Here is a 14,695-nt window from a genome sequence, read left to right as displayed (position 1 = left end):
CAGTCAGTTGACAAACAGTGCTAGCAGATCAGAGGGTGCAGGATCATTGTCTCCTTTGCCTTATGCTGTTTTAAACAACCTCAACTAAGAGGCTGGTGGCTGCCCACAAGGGCTAGGAAGGTCCCAAGTCCTTGCTGTGCAAAATAAAATGATCTAACTGGAGCACCACTGAAGACTAGCTAGAAGTAAACAAATGATCAGTGTCTGTCTCAAATGAAAAGTATTAACTTCTTATAACTAGCTACCTTGATGATTTCAAATTGTCTTACCTTGCCTACAGACTTGTGCCGGACTTGGGTACAGTGGTTGGAAAGGTTATGACCCCAGTTACCAGTTCCTGTTGAAGTTACCACCTGAGTTTACTTGGTGGTTGAAATTCAAAACAGAAATATATGATAGATGAAATTACTGCCCTTGGTTATGGATACCTCAGGAGTAGATCTACTACGTACTCTGCTGCCTCTATAATCAGATGATCTTTTGCCAGGGAGGCAAGGGAAAGGGGCTGGGGAGATAACTTCCTCAGCTGACTTTGGAAGGAAACATGTATCAGAGTCCTTGCCAATGGTTTAACACAGCTGCCACCTGCAGCAACTGCTGGTGAAGAAGACCTCACTTAAGAGGGATGTATCCATGAAGGATAATTTCAGCAGCATTGAATTCTTGAAAATACAAAGAGAAAATTGAATTAGTTTTTATTTTGCTGCAGAATATCATTTCAAGTTTGACAGGAATAGTTTATGAGTTTGGATCAAATTTAGTTAAGGAGTTTTGGCAGAAAAAAAAGAGAAAATAGTGTTTACTTTTAATTTTAAAAAGTGTTCTCTGTCTCTTCAGAAGCATTTTTTAATCCAGCCCTCTTTGCTTATATATTACTGCCCTAACCTTCTACTTAGAGGTATTACGGGGTTAATGTAGGAGATCTTGTTGCAGCTGTTCTGTTTTGAGAAACTAATTAAATATTAATTTGAACAGAAGTTCTTTAACAATCAGGCAGTAAGTTCAGTCTCTTTTCCTCTGGTTCATTTTTTTGACTAAGGACTGAGCTGGATTAGGGACCAAAGGACTTTCATAACTGCATAGGAGCGTTCATTCAGCCTCAAATGTTGTTTCTTTGCCACAGATAAAGGAATCTAAGAAGTGACCAGCTGATCTTAAGAGCTCCTTCTGTGCATTTTGTCCCTTACACCAATATCAAGGCATATCTGCTCCCAAGATGAGACTGTTCATGGAATTGAACAACTAATTCTACCCAACCAAACCCCAAGTAAAACAAAACCAGCCATCTCTTCTTGGAGTTGCCTTAGTACCTAGAAGAGGGGCTGTATAATGGTAGATCACTGCCACAGCTTGGGTGAAGAAGAGAGAGGACTGCATGAAAAAAAAACAGGCTCTCAGCAGGCAAAATGTAGATCTGTTGAAACTGTTGTGAAACAGGATGCTGGGAACCACAGGGCCAGCTGTGCCACAAGATGCAAAGAGCCGAGTGTGTGGGGGTGACAGCATGGCTGGCATGGCAGTGCCATCACTCATCAGGGTGCAGCCCCATGGTGCCCCAGCAAGAGCAGAGCAGGTCCAATGATAGTACCAGGGTCAGCCACAGCCTAGATCACCATGAGGGTCCATAGGGATGGGCAGGTCCAGGGCCAAGCTTGGAAATCAAGTCAAGGTCAGGATCAGTGAGGTGCATGGCCAGCACAGACAAACTGACAGGTTGCTCAGTCAAGGACCTGAGTGTAAATGCAGCTCTGGAGCAAAAGGGGAGGGGTGGGGACCAGCAAGGCTTCTCCCAGTGCATCTTGCACAGCCCTCTCACAGTGTCCTGTTCCCAGGTCCCAGGGCAGCTGTGCCATGCCAATACTGGCTCTGAGGGCAGGCTGCCGGCCACTGCGTGAGGAGAGTCTGCAGAGCCTGATGGCATCCCCAGGGTCCAGCACCGGTTGCCAAACATGGAGCCATAAACTCGTGGTGTATCTACATGTTTATGTCACTTAGCTGAGGTCTCTCCTTCCCCTGACCATTGCCGTTCACTCCCACTTCTCTGTTCAACTTCTGCCACCCTCAGCTGTGCTACTGCAGGCTGGCGTGCCAGGCTCTCTGCCAAGACCCTGAAGTCTTGCAGGTTAACCCCCCCCCCCAAAAAAAAAAAACAAAAAACAAAAACAATAAAGAAAACTCTCCAAACTTTTTAAAGCTCCTCAAGCATTTATACCTGCTACATAAATAACTGGTAGGAGAACTGTTGGGAACATGGGAACTTCTTAAGTTGCCTTCACTGTCAAAGAAAACATACAATCAAGACAAACCTTCAGGCACAAGAAAGGTCTGTTGCGAATTTTAGCCTCTTAATATGGATAATTGTCTTCCTGTTGCACTCACTACATGTGTGTTTAAATTTCCAATACATAGCATGTTCTTATTCTCCATCAATGGTACTGCCAAAGAACCTTCATCTGCTTAGAAAAAAACCTATGTTAAAAACAAAGCAATGCAAAGCAAAGCAAAATAAGATAAAGCATAGGTGAGCATTTGCAAAAGATCGCTTCTTTCCTCTGCTTCCAATGGAGTTTTCAAGCTCATGAAATGCATTGCAGTGCTCCAGGTCGCTTTGCTTAAGTCACCTTCCATAATGTTATACAGTTAATGCAGAAGACTAATAATAACATAGCCTGATGATTCACAGAGGGATGTGCTTTAGAGGGTATGTACAAATAAAGGTGCTTTAGGATTGTGCTGAGAAAAAGATTAATTTGACTTATAAATCTATTATATAACTTAAACATGTCGCATTATCACCACTAACAGCCACACCAGCAACAACAACTTTTACTGCCTGAAGTTTCCTCTGGTACTGCACAGTAATTATCTGACCTATCTCTAAGGTCACTGTATAGTGTGGTTGTATTTCAAGTTGTTTGAGACTACTGGAATTATTAAATCTATTATGGCTGCATAATCTTTTTCAGTAGGAACTACCAGAAAAATAAAATCCAAATGCTTTTATGGCCACAATATCTACAAAACTAACAAAATACCTTGGAGTTATGCTATTTTAATCCCAAATATCTGCCAGTGGATAGAGAGAAAGCTCTAGTTTTAACTGTGTCTTGTAGTCCTGAAAAGTTTTCTTCTGCTGCTTATCAAGGCTGCAGAATGCACACAGCAGTAGATATGCTTGACGTTATCTGTAGGAGGATAAAAGCCCACACAGCAGCTACTCTGTGCTGGACAATTTTGAAGCTGTTGGGAACTGTTTCTGTCCTTTCAAAGTATTACAGAATGCACATCAGAGGCTGTGGTACTTTCTGGCCTAATTTAATCACTGTAATGTGGAAGATAATCTTTCAGACTACCACACAGTGTGGGATTTGGGTCTGGCACCCTTCAGTTTTGAACATCAATGCTCCAAGACAGCATCACTTACAAAACTAGAATCCAAATATAAAGAAAGAAAGAAAGAGAGCTGTTTATAATAAATTGAAAACCTAAAAATGTGCAGAAAAAAAAAAAAAGGCAAGAATGACATTGCTTAATTTAAGTTGAATGTTGTTCGAGGTTTTGCCAGTGAAACAGAATTTTTCCTTTTCTAAAGCCCATATAACAGGGAAAGTGTTGTTAAATAGTTTCATGAGGTAGCATTAAGGTTTCCTATGGTTTGCCATTATTTCCTCATCTTCCCCAATAAACAGAAATCTGTAGTTATGGAAAATAAGATATTCACTGAAGAAAAAATACAGCTGTATTAGCTAACAAGTGCTGAATAATGCATATCGAAACCCAGTGTAGAAATATGTGTTGTATTTTAATGCACATAAAGCTTTTAACTTGTGGAGTGGCATTTGAAAAAACATATTAATAAACAAAGTTCCTATCATGGAATGAGTGTAATCACAGTATTTAACATTTTTTATGTAGCCAGCTGAATTGTTGCTAACATTCAGATGCCTGTGTGATGGATGACTTAGAAATGATGTAGAAGTTTCTTCTAGGCAATAAGCTGCACTACAGGTCTTTTTAAGTTTCCTTGTTAAAGGAAACAGAGAGGTTATCCTTGACTCCCTGCCACAATATTTCATTAGTTAACATCCATTCAAAATGCTTGAGTTGTCAATGCAATGCTTAATTTGGATGAAAACAAACTAAAGAAGGCTTATGTTCTTCAAAGCTTTCCTGCGATGTCAGTTAGTCTAACTAAAGCTACAAAGCTTCTGTCCTTCATCCTGTTTGACCATCATGACTGCAGCATAACTAATATACTGAGTAAGGACCGTTAACTATATGAACTCAACAAATGATTAGGAGACATTTAATATCTGTAGATGTCAAGCAGAAAACTAAAAGTAACTTTTAGCATTTCAAACATATGGAGCAATGGTGTCTGAGTTTGATGTTAACATCTATTTATGCTGCCACTCACATGTTTCAGAGTGGGACAACTCCCACACGTTGTGGAAAAAGGTGTCTGTGGATGTTAAAACCAGATACGTGCCTTCTGATTAGAGGTATTAAGATATATGTCTTGCTGTCAATAGGCCAACTTTTCTCGAGGGAAAAATGGAGCCATTATGCATATATTGGGGGTGATACAGAATAATAAATGTTTAAGAACAAGGTTGGGGATTACTCCACTGAAACCCACATTTAATCAAGCTGTTTCAACAGCTGAATTTGTCACAGGGAGACCACTTCTCTGCCAACATTATCTTTTCACGTACCATTTCTTATCAGGCTAATTTCTGATGATTTTGTCAGGAAATGCATTTTTCTTTAGGCAACATCTCCGAGCAGTGGTCAGCACATATCAAATCAGAGCTGGAAAATACAGACAGTTTATGTGAAATTAGAGCTGGAGTGTAATAGGTATTTTGTATGTATTATACCAAGGTTAGGATTGCAACAGACACTGTATCAAAATGTATAATTGCTTTATTGCTAAATCTCCATTCTAAGCAGAAAAAGGAAAGACAAAATTCATTTAATTGATTCTAAATAGTGAGTATTTTTTCCACTTGATAAACTGTGCCCATAAAATTAATGGAAATTCATCTCTATTTAGGAGACTCCCTTCCTAAAATTCTCCTTTTAAGTTTAGAATTATATATGCTGTTGCAAACTTTAAGCCAAATTAATAAACTAATGGTGTTTCAATTTGGAAAAGAGATTTTAATCAGAGCTATGTGAAAGCTTAATCAATAAAGCAATAAATAAGATCTTTTAAAATATTACATAATGATACAATATTAGCTTTATAATATTATTGATATAATAGTCTCACTGTGCATTTTAATTGCCATGTTACAAAATAATGTGAAAACAATGAAGAACTTACATAGATTAAAAATAAAATATTCAAAGCCCAAATTAATATTTCCCCAAAAGAGTCTGGATTTGTTTTGACAACAAGGCATTCTGAGTTTCTTTATCAGCAGTGTATTTTTGGTGCATTTACAATGGCAAATCCCTTACCCAGGATACATCTACTGATGCAACACATATGTTTGGGAAAGACAACAAAGGAAAAATTCAGTTCACTGTTCATCCTGTCCCCAGAATTTCAGCTGATGATCGGCAGAGCTAGCTACCAGGCAAACACTAGAGGAGATTTAACCTGTGACACCACTGCTATTTCAGACTTCATCCTTCCTCACATAAGTTAAACAAGTAAATTTATGTCAATTTTACTGTCAAAAAGATGACTTGGATTTTTTAACATATGCTAACAGGAGCATATTATTAAATATACATATAGCTATTAATAGCTGAGTCCTCAAAATAGCAAGGATATCTTGAATACAGCTCATGGAATTATAGCTGGCACATTTTTCCCTTGTGCAGTATAATGTTCTAACTGAGCTAGGCTTGCTCATGTACACACTGTCTCTCTCACTCTCTCTCTCTCTCTCCAAATTATAGCAGTGTATTTGCATTTCAGTAGTATTACTTGAGCAATAATGTATTATACAAGGTGAAGAAGAATATCATATAGACCATACTGAAATATATAGCTAATTGTAGGATGCATTTCTCCCTCCTTTTCCTTCTGAACTTCACATTTACAGTGGGACAAAACCATGCACATGGGCACATTACTACAGATATGCTGTAAATCAAGGCCATGATTTACTGTATCTGTGGGGAAGGAACTGTTTCTAGTTTTATGTTTGAATAAACGAAGGGGTCCTAGTGCAACCCGTGAATGCTACTTTTATATTAATAAATGCCCTTTTGTACTATCTCTGCCTCATGAGAGTTTTAGAAGTGGAACAGAGTTGACCCAAACCCCGTCACCTCACAGCACTGAACACTAAACAGTTATTTATGGCCAATGTATAGTACCTATCACTGGTGTTGGTGTGCTGGCACATAGCACTAAGTCATTTATATCAGCTGTTGCTGGTTACTCAGAAATTTGGTTGCTATGCGTTGATACTGAAGTTCACACATTTCCAACTGCTTTGATTAAAGCTTTTTTTCTGACTTCCCTTGGTGGATTCCCATCTCTTGCACAGGGACCTATCACTGCCTTTGGTAGAGAAGACATGTCAGAGGCATGACTAGAAGAAACATGAATAAAAGGAAGCTTTTTGTGTTGATTTCAGCTCTTTGGGTCAGTGGCGGATGACCCAAGAAGAGGCTGCTTCAAACTATCACAGCAACTGAGGAAGTTGTAAATATTTTTACACCAATCCCCCTTTCAGCTGCAAAGAAAAGGCTGGTTGGGCTTAAAAAAGAAAGAAAATTAAAGTATGTTTAGGGAGGTTCAGCAAATCTTAGTTGAAGGAAAACTGCAAAAGTAGGACAGAAGGCTGTAAAGGTATTATCAAAAAGTGACACTATCATGGTTGCACATTGACTTCTTTTTGATGAAGTAAAAACTTGGTTGATCCTGGTGTCTGCAAAATAGTCAGACTATCAGATCAATGTAAAACCAAATGGAAATATCCTGTATGCAACAGAAGTAACTACACCAGTTCTGATTTGAAACAAAATACATATAGACATTTTCAAAAAATGTACCTGCTGGCTGCTGTTCGCAGTTGTGGTGACTCACGTAGTGGCCCCCGTGGGAAGGCCATTGCATAGTTCTGTTAGGGGAGAAAACATAGGTCCTATCAATGTTTGTGACAATTCCCAGCTGGCTTCCCTGCTAGTGACAGAAATAATTAGCATAAATAGATTTTTAGCTCTTTAATGCCTCCAACAGTATATTGCAATGAGAATACTTTTTCCAGAAAATCATAGTTTGTTATAACATTTTTATGTTTTATATGTGATTTATTACTACTTATTATTTATTATGCCTGCTTCTATTGTGAATATATTTGCACTGAAATACTCTTTAGGGAAGGGTTGCCAACAAGTGGAAAATGAAGTAACTGTGAAGTGACTCTTCCCAGCACAGAATATACCTATTATGTAGTCAGACTACATCTATTGCATTTCGACGTATAGCTCTGTGATTTGGCTCACTTCCTAACCAGTTTCTAACTACAGAATTGACATGTTCAATAGTGGGGTCGTCTGACAGCTGTGATGTACAATAAGGTAGAAGTCTATTTAGATTAAAAATTTTCACCTGAAATCTTTGTGTGTGCAATGAATGTACTTGTCAAATCAGATTTTGCTTCATGAATGGAGTAAATAGGTATAGTTAAATGGTTGCAAGTGACTGATGGAGAGATGGTCAAGCAAGTGCCAAATGACGGACTATTTCTCACAGTGTGACCCCATATATATAGCCCGTGTAAGTGTATATGAACACCCTTCATCACAGAAAGGATGATAAGTATGGCTTACTAAACCTTCAGCTGTGTCACAGACCTGGTTTATTGTTTTCACCACAGAACTCTTAGTGATACCTTAACTTATGCAGCCACCTTTTCTGGTGCTGGAAAAGTACAGAGTGCTACACGCTATGTTCTTTTTGGCTGGTGATAATGAAAGTGTATATTGTGCTATCTACTCATAACAGCAAGCTTTGGATGGGACTCAGAAAAACAGGGAGACTTTAGGACCCTTGGAAGAAGGGTCATGCAGCTCAGGAGGGCTACAAGGATGTTGTGAGGTTATGCAGGGACCAAATTAGAAGGGAAAAAAACAACTAGAACTTAATCTGGCTATTGCCATAAGAGGCAATTTAAAATGTTTTGATAAATATATTAGCAATTAAAGGAGGGCTAAGGAGATTCTCCATCCTTTATTGGATGCAGGAAGAAACATAGTGGCAAAGGATGAGAAAAAGGCTGAGGTACTTATTGCCTTCTTTGCCTCAGTTCTTCATAGTAAGACCAGTTGTTCTCAGGGCATCCAGCCTCCTGAGCTGGAAGACAGGGATAGGAAGCAGAATGAAGCCCCCGTAATCCAAAAGGAAATAGTGAGAAATCTGCTACACCACTTAGAATACACAAGTCTGGATGGGATCCACCCAAGGGTACTGAGGGAGCTGGTGGAAGAACTCACTGAGCCATTTTCAACCATTTGTCAGCAGTCCTGGCTAACTGCGGAGGTGGCAGTTGACCGGAGGTTAGCCAGTGGTTAGGCTGTGAATATTGTCTACCTAGACTTTAGTAAAGCCTTTGACAGCATTTTCCACCACATTCTGCTGGAGAATCTGGCTGCTCATGGCTCGGACAGCTGTACTTTTCATTGGGGTTGTTTGTCCTGGGGAAAAGGAGGCTGAGGGGAGGCCTTATTCCTCTCTACAGCTACCTGGAAGGAGTGTGTAGTAAGGTGGGTGTCGGTCTCTTCTCCCAAGTCAGAAATGACAGGAGAAGAGGAAGCAGCCACAAGTTGCCCCAAGGGAGTTAGACTGGGTGTTAGGAAAAAATTCTTCACTTAAAGGGTTGTCAGGCATGCTGCCCAGGGAGGGAAGTGGTTGAGTCATCATCCCTGGAGGTATTTAAAAGACATGTAGATGTGGTGCTTAGGAACATGGTTTAGTGGTGGACTTGGCAGCATTAGGCGATCTCAAAGGTCTTTTCCAACCTGAACAATTCTATGGTTCTATGATTCTATAACAAGCACTTAAAGGTGAACTCACTTATATATTGCACCACTTTGCAATGAGAAGTTCAAGATGGGTAGCTTTGTTTAAATGAAGGGAAAAGAAATTCTTGCTAGAAAAGTTAAGAGTTCAGCAGTGGAAAGCCAAGGAAGGAGAGAAATCTGCTCTTTAACTGTCCTTGTCCATTATACAACAGACATTAAAAGGTACAGATTTATTTCTCTGAACGATCTGACAGTTAAAAAGGACAATGTCGAGGCATTTGATATATATGGAGAAGTTCACTAGTGTTCTCTGATCACTTTCTGCTTCTCTAGAAATGCAAAACAGCCATAAACTCAGCCAGATTTACAGCTGCTTTGTTTGCTAGAGCAATGAAAAAGCAGCCAGGGTGTCCTAGTGAAAATGGCCCATATGCTGTGGCCTAGATTCTCAACAATAGGAACCTAAATCCACATTTAGGTGATTAAATAAGTGGCCTGCTTTTCTGAAGTGCCGAGCCTACTTATGTCCCACTGAGCCATTAAAAAAGAAAGTTGAGTTTCTTCTTTTCTGATGTGTGAGACTCTACCTGCAGTGGCTGTGGTGTCAGGCTGCACCCAGGGAGTGAACCACACAGAGTGACTGTTTTGAAGATGTGGCTTGTAGGTGGCAGAACACGTCTGCATCTGATATGTGATGTGAAGAGCAAGGGATGCCCTGTGGTGTTTGGCAAAGAGGTGGATGAGGTGTATACCCCTTACGGAGAATAGTCGATTATACGACACGCACTCGGCACTTGAGACATGATAGTACTGATTCAGTGCTCAGCAACCTGGAAAATCAGAATGTGCCTGTGTGAGCCTAAAAGTGGTTTTACAAGAGTAATTAATCCTAATAGAAAAGATGTTGTTAACAGCAAATTGTCAGTCCTTGAAATCTGGACAAGAAAATGCAACACTATGTCAACAGGCCTTTGTTTCTACTGTGCGTGCTTTCCAGCTATGCTCCTCATTGTACTCATTTCTGCAAGGATTTCTCTTGATTCTAGAGAATGCATGAAAGCTACACCTTAGATAAAGAAAGAAATGGACCTTGCAAATGCAGAGAAAAATGAAGATAGGTTGGATCTTGGATGTCTTCCAAATTTGAAAGCCAACCATTAGGCAGGGAGTGTAAAAGGGATAAAACCATAGTAAAAACAAAACAAAAGAAAAAAACATGACAGTGGTGCTCCTTTAAAGTGATTAACTATTTTTAAACCTTTTTGTTTGGAAGTGCAATGCACTGTGTTATTAGCTTTTGGGGCCAAACCAAAAAATTGGAGGCAGAACCAGCTCTGAAACAGAAAGGTTTGCTGCAATATGAAATTCTTGCACTGTTGAACTTCTCCTATGCATTAAAGGGCCAGATTTGTAACTTGTTCAGATCAGTGCAGAACAACATACTTCACCTGAGTGCAGTTTCTTTATGTCAGCTGAAGATACGGTGTTCGCTGTTAATTTTTCGGGTTTGTGTCAGTGACAATGAATGGATGACACAAGCATTCTAGTATTTAACAAATACAGACTACACAGGGGGCTTAATTTTGCAGCCAGACTTCTGCTATAAGCAGAAGCAGAGGTTATTAATTTAAATACCTTGATTATTTTTTTTTTGGATTTCTGAGGTAAGACAGATTTTCTTTTCCTTTTTATTTAAAACTAATTTTTAATTTTCAACATCATAAAATAATTTTTAACTGAAAAAGGAATGTGACCACTTGATTTGCCAAAATGCACAATAAGTAGGGAAAACATAAGCACAAAACATTACAGCTGTTAATTCTAGATTTCAAGAATTTGCTTTAACTGTGATTGTTCAAATAAGTCAAATAGTAATGTTTAATCTGACTACTACAATCTGATAGATAGTAACTTAAAAATGGAGTTTATCACACTATAGCCTGTCACAGAAGCAAAATCTAGTAAACTTGTTGTAATTCAGGTGGTTAAGATAAGGGCCACAGTGATTGTTGAAACAAATGCATTACATAATTTAAATTATTCTACACTGAAAATTTCCTGGAGCAATTTTGATGCTTAGCTGAGAAATTGCAAAAAGGAATGAGCAGAAACTTTGACTTCTGAGTGAAGAAAAGCACGATCAATCTTGAATTGAGCAGATCTTAAAAAATCGACCCAAAAAATTCCTAAACTGACATCTCTACCCCAAACAAACCCCTCACCCAGTCTTTTCTGTCACATGCTTCGAAATGTAGTGTTCAGCAGCAGCTAAGTCTCAAATGCTTCCCTTTAAAATATCTGGTCTGGAAAGCATGGATCTAAAATACTTTATCAGTTTCTGTTAGAGCCAAAAATCCCCTTAGAACCTTTGCTTGGAAGGTGAAGAGATATCAGAGTGAGGGGCAGGGGAGGCAAACGTGCTGCTTGCTGTTCAACATGTGCTCAGTCCCCTTACAGAGCATCCTCTGGGGGATTTTTCCATATGATTCCTAACCTTAAGCCAGCCTTTCCAAAGGCTTTCATCTGTAGCAGAATGGTTATCATAATACGTGTGTTCAACCTCATGAGTCATGGCAAAGGTTACTAGGCATTATTGACCTGCAGTGCAATAATGTCCCTGAAGACTAACCTTTAAAGCTTTCAGTTCTGAGTAAGTAAGACTAGCTGGATCTTTTCTATGTCTCTGGGAACGTTATAACTTTTCATAAAGCCATGTATAAAGAATACTGAAAAAGGGCAAGAGGAAATTGCCACCTTCTCTGAGACAGGCCTGCAAGGCATGCACATACTTGGCTTACAGAAATCTCTCCTCTTTGTTAAGCTGTTTGGTCAGACTGGTATTGCCAACATCAATACGATTTTGACAATGGTAGGAAGGAGCAATCTGGCTATGTAATATCTTCATCTTTTTGTTTCAATAAACAGAATGTGTATTAACATACAGCTTTACTGGATCCATAGCTGGTGTACCTTGGCTAGCTACTTTGAATTTGATGGGGCTAAAAACTTTTACATTAGTAGAGAATCTGGCCTCTAGTTTAGATTACACAAACAATTTCCTGCATTACTAAAGGCTTTTTTAAAATAAGAATGTCCATTATTTTGCAAAATTAGGTAAATATAACATTTTCATAAGGTGTAGCAGATTACAAGACCTATCTTATTTTCTACAGAGGTATGTTTTTCAGGCCAGAGATGCCTAATAAGTGATTTAATGGCCTTCACCTCAGTTTAAAAGACAAACAAGGCTTGTAGTAGAATTTTTCAAGAACATCTAAGCCATTTAGAATCACAAGTGATGGAAATTTTCCATTTTGAATAGCCTGGACTTGTGGTTTCACAGAAGTGGATCAGGTTATAGATGAAAGAGGAGGGCTACTGGGAAGGGCAAATGTATTCCAGTACTTTCTTCCTACAATGTCATTGGAGTTTATTTATTTATAAAGCAGAAACTGGATGCCCCTTCATACTCTTCTGTCTTTCAGTGATATTGACATTTACAACAACGTGTGCTGGCATTGTTTCTCACATCACCCATCAACTGCTTTACCAGTTAATGCAACAACTTAGAAAGTTAATCATAAACCCAAAACCCATTAGGTATTTTACACCCAGAATATTTTACAGAATATGCTCTATGTATCCTTGATGTAGCTGGAAATTGTATCTACAGCAACTTAAGAGAGACACATTTACTTTTTGTTTTTCCATGTTAACATTTAAAAAAAACTGGGAAAAAATGATCCCAGAAAATCTGAATCAGATTCAAACAGGACAAAAATATTAATGATAAACCCAGTAGTGCCTGTTACTCTATTTTCCAAATTTGATCAGAAATTCTTGACCTTGCAGAGAATTCAAAGTTAACCCTAACTACACAGAGAATGGTATTTCATAGAGAACACTTGAATGCAGTTCTATCTCATTAAAAATTCACCTCATGCTTTAGCACATTTTAACTATCATAAATGCCAGGAAATAAATCTCTGCCTTGAACTATGTGATATATGTGAAAAAGCTTGGTAATTTCCATCAGGTTCCTAATAGACAAATATCCATATCATGAAACTGGTGCTTGTTAGAAAATCCAAGGAATGAAGAATGAATGGGAGTTTATTCCCTTAAAACTTTCCCTCAGAAGACTGGCTGCAGTAAAGAGCTCCTGTGAGGATATCTCCTGTAAGATCTGCTGGAGAGCAGCACTGTGTGCATACTGGTGGCTTAGTAGCACATGGTACTTGAAAATCATAATTTAGGAATCACAGTTTCACACTCATATTACTTTAGTACACTGCATTTTAAACCTTTTCCATTTCTTTCTAAATATTTAGTGTTTGGAGTTTTTTTAGCCCATGCATTATTTAAGTAAATAATGTGAAGCAATTTTTTATAGTCATTAAAATGTTCAAATCTGTGCTACTGTCATATTTCTTCTTCCACTGGTCTGATTTTATAAATTTCAGTCATAACAAATACTTCTTTATTCAAAGCTAAACTTTTCTCTTACTTAATGATTTAAATGAATTGATTTTTTGGGGAGGAAGAAACCCCAAGATTTCCATAACTGCAAATCTGGAGCACTAATAATCCATCTTCTTTTAGACCCTCAGCTTCTAGGTGAGGTCTTTTAATGCGGCAACATGAGAAAGGCAGAGATATTATGTGATGAGATCTGGTCACAATTCCTTTCAGCCTGAGACTCTCTGTTCCAGTGAGTCTCAAGTTTAGAAATGAAAGATGGCAAAAGAACTAGACAAACAAAATCGTCACCAGTACCATAAGCAAACAGGAAAGATATTGAAAGTAAGAAGTGCAATACACTTCTTCATTAGCTGTCAGTTATGACTGACTACCACTAAACACACTAATTTTCAGCAGGCTAGCAGCTAGGTTACCGACCTAAGTGAATATAGGTTATAAAGCCAGAAAACCTTATGTCAGTTTTCTTGCTGGCAATGCAATCATGTTGAATACCTTCTCCCCTAAGATCATTAACACTGTTAGGAAAAGAACCATTTTCTTATTCGAAAACCTAGCATCCAAGGCTAATGTTTCACTAACACTAAAAACTCTCCTTACTGTCTGTACCTATTGATGTTTCCGTCATTGCAAGGGGAGTGATTTTATCAGATGAGTTAGAGATGGCCCAACATTGTCTTGCGAACAAACTTTCTTATTATGGTTAAGCAAAGTCCAGGTCAGTTCAGGAGTCAGTACATTAGCTGCAAAGTTGTGGAAGGGAAGAATTTGCAATAGGAGCTGACAGCTGCCTTTTAAGACAGAAATTGGGGAGCACTGCAGAATGTAATTGGTGACGAAACAGCAGTCTGCAGTCTCAGTTCCTTGAGAACTGTTCAGCAGCAGAGCAAGACTTGCAGAGTGGTTTTTTTGCCTTTTGGTGGCTGGAAACGTGGCGTAGCCACTGAACATAGTTACTAAAAAACTCACAGTTAGCTTGCCATCAATGTGCAAGTGTGTCCTGTTTATTACTGCTGCTGTTTAACTTTTATTTTAACTTTGAAGATGATGCTGGGATGCCCTCCACCCCAGCTCCCAAACCTATATAGTGGCACTCTCTGCAAAGCTAAAAGCATAGCATCTGCCACTTCTGCAGTTAAGTCTGTTGGTCAGGAGGTGACTAATAAAGAACCAAGATATTCCTCTGACCCACATTGCTCCCTGCAGGTCGGTTAGTTATTTCTAGAAG

Source organism: Falco peregrinus, chromosome 3 (assembly GCF_023634155.1).
Source record: "Falco peregrinus isolate bFalPer1 chromosome 3, bFalPer1.pri, whole genome shotgun sequence".
Classification (NCBI taxonomy): Eukaryota; Metazoa; Chordata; class Aves; order Falconiformes; family Falconidae; genus Falco; species Falco peregrinus.
Note: the sequence above shows the minus strand (reverse complement) of the source record.